This window comes from Struthio camelus, chromosome 8 (assembly GCF_040807025.1).
Source record: "Struthio camelus isolate bStrCam1 chromosome 8, bStrCam1.hap1, whole genome shotgun sequence".
In the NCBI taxonomy this organism is placed as follows: domain Eukaryota; kingdom Metazoa; phylum Chordata; class Aves; order Struthioniformes; family Struthionidae; genus Struthio; species Struthio camelus.
The window spans coordinates 16,482,657-16,497,923 of record NC_090949.1 but is presented as its reverse complement, the minus strand read 5'-3'; positions in this window follow the sequence as shown (position 1 = coordinate 16,497,923).

Below are 15,267 nucleotides of genomic sequence, written 5' to 3'. Positions count from 1 at the left end.
TGGGTGGGTTGGTTGGTGTCATGCAAAGCTGCAGCGGCAGATCTAGGTCACCTGGCAATCCCTGTCCCAGGATCGCTGGCTCATGACAATACAAGACCGGGGCCTCAGGGAAGAAAGGGTTAAAAAAGGGATATGTGGTTTGTGAGAGAGGGGAGCATAAGCACAGGTGTGATGCTACTTCCTCCGCAGCAACCTAAGGAGCTCTGCTGCTTGCTGAGGCCAGGGAAGGTTGTGGCCATGCTGCAGGAGTAGCCAGGTTCAGCAGAAGCCTCTCCTTTGGCCAACAGTAGAGGCTGGAGTGGCAGTGGGTTATCTGCCTGTGCAGAAGGACACCTTGAATGAGGTGACATGAAGTCCAGCAGAGCATGGTGAGGGCCAGGGCCGAGATTACACTGTGCTGCCTTCTAGGGCAGGTAGTGGTACCCTGGGAAAGCTGCAGGGAGTGATGCCCCAGGTACAGGTCAGAAAGACCCTTTATGGAGTCATCAGAGAAGGACTGCAAGGCCCTGGCTCTCCCACACTTTCCAGGTAAGCCCTTCTCAATGCCTACAGGCACACTGCAAGGTCCAGAAAGTGTGCACACAGCAACAGCAGGGCCTGGAGTGCTCTCTGGTCATGCCTTAACAGGAGCGGGTAGGTGGCTTGCCATTATCTTGGTTGCATTAGGTGATGCCAAAGTACAGCTCTTTTATGGTAATTTTTTGTCAAGAAGTATCGACCTTCTTCCTAGACACACAAAATTTAACTGAATGCCATCTCAGGGTTGACAATTTGAGACACATTGCCATCAGGCTGAGGTGAGACTGAACCGCACTGCATAAGTTTGTCACATCTAAGAAAGTTACAGGAGCCAAGTAGGAGCAGAGGCTCCTATGAGGCACTTGCCAAAGCCCTTGCTCAGCCCCTTAAGCTGAGCAAGATTCTGCATCCTGAGGGGCCGGTCAATTTTTCGTCATGTAAAGTGGGGTAGATTCCCCCTTCCCATGCACTTGTATCAGCTGAGTCTCTATCTTTATCATTCCAAGTGTAGGTCATTTTATTTGCATTTCACGTTCACAGCAATGACTGCATGAGGAGTAAAATAATAGTCCCATTCATTTTCTCTGGTTTTGCAACTTTATTCGTATATGTCCATATACAAATATATTGTATATGTTCAAGAAGCTGATTTTGTATAAAATGCTTCTTGTCTTTTTTCTATGGAAAGACTAGAATTTAACCAATCAAATCTTAGAGCAGAGGTACACCTCAAAGTAGATGTATACATCTGTGCTTGCCATATAGAGCCACTTCACAGCCTGCAAAGTAAAACAGACCCTTCTGGGGTATGACTCTGCTAAAAGGTGGTGTCAATTATGTATCTGATGAGTTCTCCTCTGGCAATGCCCCTTTCCATGGGCTACAAAGGAGCCTAGACAATTAGTTCAAATATTTAAAAAAGGAATATTTTAAACATCTAAAGTTAGGTAAAAACAAAGCCCTCCTTTGAAGGCTACCTTGGCATGGAGACTACATTGGAAATCTTGAAAAGAAATTACCAGTATCAACAAACCATGTCTTATGTTTTTAGGCCACCCTGGCTGCAACAACACTATCACTAAATTAAGTGAGCTGACTCCCATCCAAATTGCTGACAGTGTCTAATTATGCAAAAGAGTTTTCAAAGGTATGAAAGATTAAACTGAATCTTTTTAAGTCTATTTTGTGCTGGATTTTAAAAGAGTTTCAGAGGTCCTAGAGGTAAGAAGCCAGATGAGACAAGATTGTGCTCTAATGTTTGGTATAAATTTATAAAGACCTTTTACGTGACAGATCAGCGCACAGCTAATTTGGCAGGAACATTTTTAGAGCATTACAACCCAGGTTCATAAAACCGTAAATAAAATATCTTCACAAATCTTACAGTGCGGGATGTATCAGGCATTGAATGAAACTGATAAATGTACCAGTACTGTACATACAAAAGAAAAATAAGGGCGTTCGCCACGCCAACTACATACGTGTGCCTGTGGCCACACACAACACACACACACACAAAGTTAACGTACTCCTTCCCTCAAGCTAGGCTATAGGGACTAAAAGCTAAACAGCCAGTTTAAATCTAGGAACAAATTGTGACAAAGCTGCAACTACTGTCTCTAAAATTTCTCCACTTTCCTGCAGTAAACTCTTCAGGCACTCCATATATGCACAACATCAGTTGGTTATGTCTCACACAGAAGAAATCTGTTCCTCCAGTGGTGTGCCATAGCGGACAATAGGAAATGTACATATTTCATGGCTTTACCAGCACACTGCTGCTAAAGAAGAGAGCTAAGCTGAGGAAAAGTCATCCAGAACTCAGGCAAGTCTGCTACTAGGCAGAAGTATCTCTTATGTTTGAGAAAATAAAAGATTATTAATGCTTTTTTTTTTTTTTTTTTTTTAGGAGCAAAGGGGAGAAAATAGAAAATAAAGAAAATGGAATATAAAGAAAATAGAAAAAAGATAAGAAAAAGAAAAAATAAGAAAAAAGAAAAAAAGATAAGAAGAAAAGAAAAAATAAAGTCATGGAGATTCATAAACCTACCAAGTCCCTGCAGCTCCTGAATGATGCCTAAAGGAAAGCTCTGTTATCTCACCAAATCATTCGGAGGAGGTCATGACAGGAGAAAGCTTGCAGGAGGTGCTGGGGAAGGGCATGTCCCCTCTGTGGTGTTGTTTGACTGTGTCCTCAGAACTTTTTTTACTTATGCAGGTTTAGTATCTATGTATGTCTCACAGAATGAAGCTCCAATATATATATTTCTAATGCAAGAAAATATTGCTTTCCAGGCAGTGGTACTTTCCTGTATGTAAGAAATCCAGCTCTCAGGACCCTTTATGCCCTTTATTCATCTCTGCACTAATCAATGCTAGTCCTTCTGCAGAAGGCAAGGTCCCCTCCCAATCCCAGGACTCTGGATTTCGCTCCTAGTGAAGATCAGAGGGCTCCTGGAGGAGTCCCATAACCGAGCTTGGGAAAGACGCTCACGCTCTTATCACAGGAGAGAGAGTGTAAGTGACAAGTTAAATATTCTGGCACAGAGGGATGACTTACGCAACAGATTTGAAACACATAAATTGGCATTTGGTGCGGGGCCTACCCAAAAGGCCAGGCCTGGCTTCTCCCCCACAGAAAAGGCTGGTGCTCTCCGACCTGCATGGGCGAGGGTGGAGAGGACACAGTTAAACAACACCCACAGCAGGGACATGCCCTTCCCCGGTACCTGGTGCAAGCTTTCTCCTGTCATCATTCCTCATGGTGGGTGCCTGGGCTGCTACTGCTGAATGACAGGGAGCACAGGGACAGGCACTTCCAGGGACTCCCCAGCAAGTTGGAAAGGTCTTTGCTTTTACCTTGTACATTCCCCTGACTCCAACTTGCATGTCTTCTAATTAATCCCTACCACTATATTTTCTGTTTCTATTCCACTCATTGTATGAGTATGAACAATAATTTATAAATCACTTCTACGGAAATCCAATTGTTTATCAGTCTTTTGAGGTAAGGGAATCTGATTCAGATTCAGACCTAGGAATGCTTCTCAGCTTCCTCACAGACTGCCCCACACCTTCCCACTGCCCTCTGCTTCCAGCCCAGGGCCCTGCACGATGCCTGCCGTCACTCCACTTCTACCTCCGCTGCTGCGGGGAAGCGTCCTTTTGTGTGAGCCTGGATAAGCTCTAAACACAAGCTCCTGAAGAGCAGCCCATATAAAAGTGCAGGAAACAAGAAAATGCAGTCAACTGTCAATAAGAGTTTAATTAACCCGACGTGTCAAAAGGCATCCAGTAAAACGCCCTACAACACTGCACATCTGATCTTCTGTTATAGCCAACCTCCTCCCAGTCCTGTAAAATTTACCAGCTTGTTTCATCTCAAGTACGACTGCTCTTTGTGGAATCAATGAACTCTTTTTAACAAATGAAAACAAGCCACTGCGTAAATTACTGCAGAAACAGGGCTTTAAAGGTTACTTGTGGGGGGGGGAAGGGTAGAGATGACAATATTTTGAAGCCCGAATGTTATTTCCATGTTGTCAGTCTCCCATTATGCATAATTCTACAGTGAAGTGCAAACATATTTCTGCTTTAGAATTATGGCATCATGTAGCTTTAGATTATCCAGAGGGAGTTCAGCATAGATATACAGCTGATACATTGAATTTTGAACCTACCAGATTCTCACTTCTTTAAAAGGATTTGACTATATGAAACGAATTAGTAGCATAATAACTTAGAGGGAGAGATATAAATTCTGTTATCTGTATTATATTTAGGGCACAAAGATGACATTTGATAGACAGACATATAAATATGCTATAATCTCCTGAATCTGTATTAATCTTTACTGAGTGCTGCCAGTTTCTGGAAGAATTCTGATTGTATCATTTAAATGAAAAAAAATGATACATTTGAAAATTATGCAGTTTTGCTCTCTTCAGTGAGACCAAAATAAGGTGGTTCATTTAAATGCACTCCTACGTGGATCTCACTGCATAATGGTATCCAGTGGCAGCAGGTTACACAGTAATGCTGCTTTGTATTAAAAAGCATGAGCTGGCCTTATATAAACTGCAGTAATTGTTTCCTGCATTAATGAAAAGATCTTCTGTCTTTCCAGAACAGGAAAGTCAATCGTATTAAGCTGCTATTAATTCAAAAGTTACTTGCATTGTTTACACATCTCTGGTACCAAAGACACAGAGCAACTTCTGCAGGCCGATGCCTCTGGATAAGAATATAACAGATCTGTCAAGTTAAGAGTAGCAGTGTTCAAAGCACCTTCAATCTAGACATTTTAGCTAAGTGTGCAGTTGATTCTGGTGACTCTTCACCTTGCTTAGAAGAGGGCAGCCTTTTAGCTTAGCAGTGCTGGTCAATGGGAACACATTACGGCACCTCGCAGTGCCTACACCGGTTCTCTGCTGAACACAAAGTCCAAATCTATCTGTCTTCTTGCAATTGGTCCTAACTACCCAAAAGAAGTCTTAAGAAAAATAAAACTGTCCCAGTTCGACTGAGGTTATTTTTACTCTTACTTTACTCTTATTTGGGATATACCAGAGTAATGACTGCTAATTAAGAAGTTAAGACAAAAAGGCAGAAGTATTGTGTATTGTTTCTTTTTAAGCTGCCATCTACATAACTCGGGTGAGCGGGGGGAGGATGTAGTGTCTCTTGGGGCGGTGAAGACCCAGGACTCAATTATAATAAAGATTCTTTACCTAAAACAGTGGATGCCGAAAACCTTCGTAACTCTCTTACTGTTTATGTGTTAGCTAACCTAATCACTGTGTTTTCGGGATTTAAATTCCACTGAGCTGACTGGACTAGAAAAATCTTGGGGAAATGCATACTGCTGATTCAACTCTTCTGAGAAAATAAGCTTACATACATGTCTAGTTTCTGCTGAAATCTAACAGAGAATCTTTTAGGTGCTGCTGTCACCTATAGCTATGCCCAGGTAAGCAATCCTGACATGAGAAAGTGTCAAAATATAACATAAAAAGTACACTGACATATATATGATGGGTGGGTGTATTACATTCATTTTTAAAAGATTAAAAATAAAAAGAATCATTCCCTTGAAATGTCCAGAATTATTTTATAACTGCCAGCAAGGAGTGACACCCGTGTTATGTGTGTGACACATGCAAGTCATCAAACCAGATCAAATATGCTTATGAGAGGTCATAGACGTAGAACAGTCAGTTTGCTACATCTGGCCTGGCGAAATCTGCTCTAAACTATTAGCTGCAGCAGGATGCGCTCATGCAAGTCTTTTGCCCTTGACAAGGATACCTCTTTCTTTGTAATAGCTGATAAATTCTTTGGTTGTGAATCACATTGCTATTCCATTCTTTTACATTGCCTGCCTCTGTTTTCTGGAGACAGAAGTTCAGTAATAAACAGATGATCTTGTTTGAAGCTAAGAAACCACATGCACTTTGCTTAGTATGACTATTCAAAACATCTGGACTCACACAGGCTCCATGTGGCCCTGGCTGTCCTTGCTCCAGTGCAAGTAACCCATGCAAGACTTTGCAAGTCGTTAGCAGCAAGAGACCGGGAAATCACAAACCCAGGGTGGTAGTAGCAAAGGTCAGTGATTAACCAGCATGGAAACGGCCAAGAAGATAAGAACAGTAAGAGATTATAATGAGTTCTGGAAACCTTTATGCCATCCAGTTGCATCCATTCTCCTTTAATTCTGTTAGAAATGTGGAAATCTGGATATTTTTAAGTTTTTATACTGCATGAAACTATCTGGCACTCCTCACCAAGACACTAATACCATGTCCTGGGTATCCTCCCTTCTTTTCTCACAAAATCTGTGACTCCACAGAATAGGTAGCGTTTATTCATTTCTTTCTTTTACCCTATCATTACTTTTCTTCTTCCTTAGAATGCACATGTTCTGGGAAGGACAAGTCCCTGCGTATGTTTGTCATTACACAGTGGTAAAGAAACTGAGTGCAACCTATATAAATGGCCAAAATGTATGCGCCAAGAAGCGACCCAAGAGGCTAATCTGTACCAAGCACTCAGGTGCCAGCAGCCAGAACACCACGAGTACTGCATAATCCGAGATAAACTGTCCCACAGCCCACTGAGACAGTGTTGGGCCCGATAGTACTACTGGCACTGTGAATCGCTAGCACTGTTATGCCCTTTTCTCTACAGAAACAAAAGCTGACTGACACAATTCTGGCATGCAGATGCTGTTTCAAGGTAGCTATTTTTAAAGTTCCCCATTCTTTCTCTCCTTTTCCTTCTAAGGAAGGACAGGAAGATAACTACAGAAGGGAAGTGCAAATAATGTGCAGTGCTATCATATGTAGCTTTCAAAATATCAAAGGATAGTTTCTTCCAAAGCAGATCAAATAACCAGCACTAATAAAACCATCAGTGTAAGTAGGGGCTAATTATTAAACCCTCCCCCTCCAACAAATGCAAATTGCAGCATTCAGTGTTAAAATTAAAAATCTCGAAATCAAAAATGTTCTAGCTGGAATCTAGTAAATGTCCTAACCCTCTGTCTCATCAGTCTGTCTTTTATGCCCTTCAGATCTAATTGACTGACAGGCAATTTGTATGAGCCTTTGTAGCATGGAAGGTCCAATAACTCCTTCTTTCAGAAAGTCCTTTGTTACAGCCTACTGTAAGGGGGAAAAAAATGCATCTCTGAAGAGAACACACAAATTTGGCAGAAATCAACCCATCAGCTCCCATTAGCACTACTCTCAGACATAGCACCTGGGATGGACCAATGACTGTAACTACCCACTATCTCATCATTTTACTTAACCTCTTGAGAGAATACTATGAGATCTTATCGGCCTATTTAACTCTAAGTCTTGTCAGACTATCTTATCTCAGACTTAGTCAAGATTGTTTGGACAGATGAAGCTACAGAGCCAAGAAATCCTGAGAATGAGACATTTTATGACATGAACTGGTTATTTCTTCAAGGAAGAGCAAGGATTATTCCTCTCTTACCATTTCCCTAGCAACAGGAAAAATGAGGCTTTCTTTCTAATTTATAGAAGAGCCTTGATTTCAGGACTGCTGGAAAATAGAAGCATCTGCTTGTAACCAAGGCGTCTTTTGACCAGCACAGGACTTTCAGTTAAAACCCTAAGAGCTTTTTAGTCCTTATGCCTTATTATGGCAATTATTTCAGATAAAAGGAAATTACAAAGCCTGAGGTATGGCAAGGCTTTCATCACACCATGTAGCGCTCATACTCTAATCTGTCCCTAGGAGGGAACTTGCTTGACAAATACCATAAATAGGAGCCTACATAAGAGGGTAAATAATTATTCATCTGCTGGTAACTTCTGACAGATCATCCTTCCTATGCAACTTAAGTGCAAGACATAATCAGAAAGTCTTTGATCTGTTAATAGGGAAATGGCATGCTAAAACCAAGTTACCTTGAAAAATACTGAAAGCTCTAAAATATCAATTTACATTTTTCTCTTTGTCACTGACATAACTGCATGGAACTGTAAGCATCACATTGACATAAGACTGCCCTTTTTTCCTTTTCCATCCCATAACGTGTAGTATATTTATTTTCACTCTCATCAAATTGAGCCCAAGTTCTCAAATACTGCCTGCTTTCTGTCAAGGAGGCTGGCCACTCTATGAGCTGAGAGGGTTAAAATGCACTGAATACTACTGAATAATTAATTCAGTAAATCAATGAATTAAAAAAAAAATCTTACCAATTGCTACACTTTTTCTTTAGTCAGATTCTTCGTGTCAACTTCAAGTGGACAAGCAGATAATATTGGCGAAAAAAGTAAGAAAATTCTGCAACCTCTTACTACAATCCTGCTACGTAATGATTGCTGGAGGCTTGCAACTAAGAATTTCAGCTACTTTCATTCTTAGGTATGGCACTTGAACGTCGATACAAGTATATGTCATTAAATAGAGACTAGATATGGAAACAGATCTCCAGAGCAGCTTTATCTTTGTCCTGGCAATTCACAGGGAGGGAAGGTGACTAGTGGTGAAGATGAATAAGAGCATTTCTCTTTTTCCATGAGATGACTTATTTTTTGAATAGCTGTGCTGCTGACAATTCGGGGCCTGCTACATAGCTCCTAAGCTAGCAGATCCAAAAAATCTGAATAAAACAGCTCTAACGTAGAGACGGATAATGATTTTTAAGAGATTTAAAAACATATGAATGTATAACAACTTGTCTCCTGAAAATCTTCCACTGAAACCATGAAAAAACAACTTCTGAAAATGTAATAATGGTTTTAACCATGTGATATAGCCACATCAGATATTTATAAGAATTTTGGGGAACAGCTTTGCTTTTTTCTTTTTTGTCTGTGAAATGGCACACTTAAAATAAAATTATAATTGTTCATATTCAAAATGAACCCTCCATGCCAGATCCCTGAAGAATAATGTTGCCAAAAATAGATGTTACTAAGGAAACTGAATGGAACAGAAATTAGCAATAGGGCCTGATGTAAAGTCACTAAAATAAATTGGAACAGGATCAAACCACAGTGAAGAAAATAAATCTGTGTTCCAGAATTTTATTCTTTCACATTTCAGTGGTTTCTGTTCCACGTTCACGACGAAATCGGTTTGAATTGAAATAATACATAACCTGTTAATAGGAAATGGATTCCTAAGATTCACTGTGCTCAGTACTGTGAATTCAGCAATAGGGGCTTTTGCATGGATATTTGTAAGAGGACTCTCTTACAAATTTTGCTCCCTTCTTCTTTAAGGCTACAGACTAGAAACAGGAAAGAGACTTCCACTGAGGCAACACTAGAGAAGACCAGAGAAGGAGACAACATAGCTGACCGGATGGGAAACCTGTGAGGTGCATCTTAGCCTGGACTTTACCTGCTTTCCCACTTGTGGAAGAAACGTGATGGCAGATGGCAGGCACAGGTAACATATGGCATCCCACAATGACAGAGGAGAATCCACAGCTGGCTGGTGGAGGAATGGAGCCAACTGATGGAATAACGCTCTCAGCAAGAACATCAAAAAGGAAAGATGCGCACAGGAAGTGACTTCATGGGAAGGACGAGTGGGAGTAAAGTCTAAGTTCCAGTGCTCAGGATGAGGTAGACGCTGCAGAGAAAATTCAGTTGTAAAGTGTTCTTTATCCATGTAAATACAAAGAAAGTAACAGGAATAAATAGACAAGCTGGCTTGATTGTTCAGAACGGAATAAAGATAATCTAAGTGTGGCCCAAAACCTGAAAGAATACACTGCCTCCAGTGATGATAACAGAACTGAACAGGAGCCTAAAGGAGGTTTTAATTACTTCCACGTAAAGTGGAAACAAAATTGAAGCAGCACTATGACTGGAAACTGGAGAGGTAACCTCTATCCTGGAATCATTACATTTTAGATCTGCTAGAAAGCAATTTCAGCAAATCTATTGACCTAGGATGATACCATGTGCCTGGAGAAAATCAAAATAGATACTTGCAGTATTGAAAAAAATACAGCTTTCTGGAAAAAAAAAAAAAATCATATCAGGGCCATTTTTGCAGCAAAGATGCTAAACCTAGGTGGCAGTATATTGAAAATGCTCAAAATATTTGTCATTTCCAAAATAATTTATGGCGTATATAAATTGAGTGCACATGCAGGAAATGTTGTACACCAAAACGAACTCTCAAATATCAAGTCAAATAAGTTATTATGAATTTTTAATGGAGGACATTTACAATATTTATAATTTATAATAGAAACAGGAAATTAACTTATAATAGAAATTATGAATATACTAATGAGGACAAATTTTGAATCTACAATGAGTAAAATTACTCTTCTTTATACCACGGGCTGGAGATCTTTACATCTTATGGATAAATATCCCAGCAGATCTGATTGCATTTTTCACCATTTCACAGATGATGCTAAATCTCCGGAGCAGCATATAACCTGAGTTGTTGAAATGGGCAAGTAATTAAACTCATTCTTACAAGTCACAGAGAGTGGGACCGTTTCCTCCAGAACCTGCAGCCATGACAGCAGCAGTTCTGGAAGCCCACGTCTCAGCTCAGTCTCTCCAATCCCAGATGTCTCTGTGGGAGCAGATATCATTTGCTCTTCTATGATAGTGGTTATTTTAACAGTTAACAGCCTTCAAGGTATGATTTGATCTCAGGCCTAAAAGGTATTGTCCTTGAGAACATTATTTATCAACTTGATTTTTGGCTCATTGACAGCTGCTATTATTAATTACTTGGCTGATAATTCTAGGTGCTAGAACCACAAGCCATAACTCTGTTTTTAGGGAGGCAGAACATGAAAAATGGGGGAAAAAATCACATTGAATAAAATCCACCTCATTTTGTTCCATCAGCACTGGAAGAAATGCACAGCTGAACACTGATCCTCTCAGCAACCCCAAAACTCTAGTCTTATAACACTAGGTCAAACATATAGACCTCATAGATCTATTTAGCAGTGTTCAGTAAACTCAGTAATTCTTCCAAAAAGTCACTGTAACCTGCAACACACAGCAGAGATGAACAGCAGCTTAAACTGGCACAAGCACCAAAAGTTCAAAGTAGCAGAAACTCAGTGCAAATAAATCTTTTCTGTAAAGAAATCTTTCTTTTTTTCTGATTAGCAATCGAAATTGGACAGCTCCTTTCACTTAAAACAATCATTAAAATCTAAGGAAATAAAAAAAAAAAAAAGTGAACTGGGCAGAAACTTCTGAGCTTAGCCTCATCTCCCTCCTTTCACTGTGAAACTTCACTTTTCTTCTGTGAAACTTAGAAGAAAAGGCTTCAAGTATAACTTACCTGCAAAAGCAAACAGGATAGAAGGAATAGAGACAAATATCCCATTCATTTATCTATCATACATAGACACATCACAGAGCCAGTATTTCAGCTTGTGCAATTGCTCAGTAGCATTGCTGAAATCTCTGAGTTACCTGTATTTGCTTTGGCTGTGCCAGCTTTACATTTGCACTTGGAACCGTCTGGGGTCATGAGCTCTGTCCCTGCAGCTGGATCTCCAGAGCAGAAACAGTGTGCTGAGGCAGGGATCCTGCAAAGCCACAGAAACTTTGGTGTAAAGATCCCTTTGCAGTTGAGTCCTTCGATGACAGCAACTATGGGCATAGTCTCTTTTATATTTGTACAATGAGTCCGTAAGCCTCGTCAGGACTTCTAGGGGCTGTAGTAACATGGATATCTATTAAATAGTAATAATTACCAGGCTGTTATGTTTTTATTCTTGAAGTCAGCAGCACTATTTTTATTTTGAGTTTTCTTGAAGTTTTTAAAGATGTCACTTCATCTTCAAGAAAGAAATCTTAACCCTCTTTTATACATAAATTATTCAGCTTTTTAAATTAGAAACAATAAAGAAATTGTCAGCTGGAAAACAAAAATATTTGTCATTTCTATCAGTTTGAGCGTAGCAATTACTAAAGCTAAGAAATGAGAAAGAGACATCTGAGATTTAAATCCAAAAGTATCAAATGTTTCCTCCTCTAGGCTGAGTCACTTCATTTTGGTCAAGAAGGGAGGGCAGGAGTGTCTGTCTCACGTGTCTGTGCTTAAGTCATGATTCACTGATGATAATTTGGCTGTGCTAAACCAACACCAGCCATTCCAGCTGTGAGAAGGAAACCATGAGAAGCAGGATTTAGAGATCACATAGAAATGCTCAAATTTCAGGATACAAGTAGGTCAATCAAAATCAGAGAGCGCCTTATTCAAAGTCTACTGAAGTCAATGGAAAGAGCATTTTAAAGGAATTTTGGATCAAACCTGTCTGAACTCAAGAAACCCATTCGCTCAATATCATTTTTGTCATCAATAATTTTTGAACAGGAATCTGAACTAATTCTATACAAATTATTCAGTGTCTGCATTTGTATTGTTGCAAACTTACATTTCTCATAGGGGTTTTGAGCTCTCAAGCTATGCTTGTGACTCAATTTAATCACAGAAGTCTGAGATTACCGTCAGAACCAGGACACTATTCTGAATCAATCATTGTGAAACATCTACCACTGAGTATTACAAATCCAACTGTGTTTTAAAGATTGACTTGAATTAAAGAACTTACACAATAGTCAGAGAGTGCAGCCAAACTGACACAAGGCTCTGTACATGATGACTGCTGTAAAAGTGAAAATTCCTTCCCGCAGTTCATTTCTATAGTCACCACTAAGGAATACTTTTCAGCAGTTAGTTTTCTCTACCTTTCCTCTTCCAAGTCTTCTCCATTCATTCCTTTTACAAGACGATACTAGGAAAAGCAGAAACCTAAGTTTCATCGCAACATTTGCCCAAAGGCATACTCATTACCCCTAGCAGATTTGTTCAACACATGATGAAGTCTGTACACTATTTGCACAGGTATGGTGACCACAGCTAGGTTAATGCTGGCTCAGATATGCATAGCCATACTGTTCTTACACTTCCCAGTTGTAATGAGGACATATTGATAGGCTTATTCAAGAAATTCTCACCCTTAGTCTGGAAATCATTACTTATTTAGATTAAAGGCATTCAAGGAGCAGTCCATCTGGCTCTGATGAGCACGGTATGTGTCTAAATGAAAGAACTGTCCCCACTCTTCTGCTTGTAATTCTTCCTTTCCTCGTACGCCCTATTACAGCTTGCTTCTTCCTATCCTTACTGTAATCTGAATTATGCTAACCTCTCCAAATCCATGGATTTAAGCAGGTTACATATACAACTAGCCATGAAGAACTTTGGCAAAAATCTTAGCATATGTATTGGGTTATCTATTCGTGACATCACACTGGATTTTTTTTTTTTCTGGTAGCAAAAGGCATCACCACTCTCAGACAGCAAAGAGTAAAACTAGAGAATGTCAGAATAGGCGGAAATACACTAGAAAATCTGGTTCAAATGTACACCTCACTAGATATATTTGCTTTGTCTAAGCCTAGAAAATTCAAGTCTTCCATCTTGCAAACAGTATAAAATATTTGATCTTTGATCTGATCAAATCAGATGACAATGGCCAAATTAAGAATTAATTTATCCCAGCATAATCTGAAGCAACTTCACTGCACTCAGCGGAGCCCTACAAATTATAGCTGCTGTTATACCAGATTCATGCTCAATGATTCCATAATCGGTCTAGTTTAGTCACCTAACAATTAAACTGTGCTGGCAGCTCTCTGCGCATTATTTTCACTAAAATGTTATTGAATGTTTATTTTCTGGGATCTGACACAAAGGACCACAATATATATGTAATCAGTGATTTTTAATGGCTATCCATTTTACACATATTTTTGGTTCTCAGGATAGGTTTCTATTTCCAACCCAAAACACAGCTTAATATTGCTATTATTATTAATCATTTGATCAGAGCTGTCATTATGGGTTAAACCTCTTCAAGTTGATGCCCCAGCGTTCATCTATGCATTTAGAAACTCAGGAGTAGATTTTCATAATGCATTATCGACAGCATTTGCATCTTCTGTGTAATTACTCTAGCTCATACAGAAATGTAGGTATAAGGAGCTCAGAGGACTATATTTTATTTCCTTACCTTTTAAAACATTTGTATTGGCTGCCAGCAGATTAGATATTTTTGAGTCAATTTAAATAGAGTTATTTTTGCAGAAACTCTATTTTACATTTACAAACATAACCACTTACTTTGGCTTGCCGGCAACCCCTGTGCTTAGAAAGGTAACAACAGGTGATGTAAGTCTCCCTTCTGCCTTTCTCTCCTGCATGTCCCAGACACATTTCTTTGAATAGCAGATATCGAGACCTGAGCGAGATCAGTTCAGCACCTTAAATTAAATTAACAAAAAAAAATAAAAACAAAAAACAGAGAACATGAATTGGTCAACTGGCCACTTTTGAGTTACATACAAATCTAAATGCTCAGCTGTTCGCTATACTTCAGTATCAAGATGTAAATCATTAATTTAGCTCATTTAATTGTAAATATATCTGTTGCCTCTCTATGGCTTTGAGATTATATTTGGCAAACACTTTCAGTTTTAAACCAAGAGTAACCCAGGATACTCAGCAGTATCAACTACATCTCATTTTAATGCTACCAAAAAATAAACATTCACAACAAACACCTTTTTGTCTTTACAGTACCGGCACTTGAGGCTGCTCAAAGTTTTAAGACTACGTGGATACTTTGATGTCCCAGCTAGGCGAGGGAAAGGAGTTTGAAAAACTTCAGCTCAGTTGCTGTGGTCCAACTTGTAAGAAACTGATATGACATGCTCGCGATGATTCAGATACGTCCCTCTCTCTGAAAAGGTCAAACACTGAATACCAGCAAGCTATATTTCCTCTGAGATTTCGTATATAGCACGGGCAGCTGAAGTGATGTCAGGAAGCTAAGTGTCTGATGACTAGCTTCAAATGCATAACCTTCTCTGTTCTTGCAAATTAATTAAGGCTGAACTGGAGGCAGGTCACTTGCTACTGTGCCTCATTACACAGAAACAAACTCCATGTGACAGGTAGCACTGCTAGCATTCCCCCAAAAATCATGACACATTTTCCCCCTCCCCACTGGAACCCCTGTCAGATGTGCCCTACTTCTATGGCCCGTTCTTAAAGAGGAATATAAGGCTGGATCTAGGCCAAGTCCTCAAAGTTTGAGCAATCAGACAACAGTATTAGTTATTGAAAACCATAGTGTTCTCTAGCACCACGTAAAAGTAAAAGGTAATATTTCAATTTAAAATAATGAGCTAATGAGGA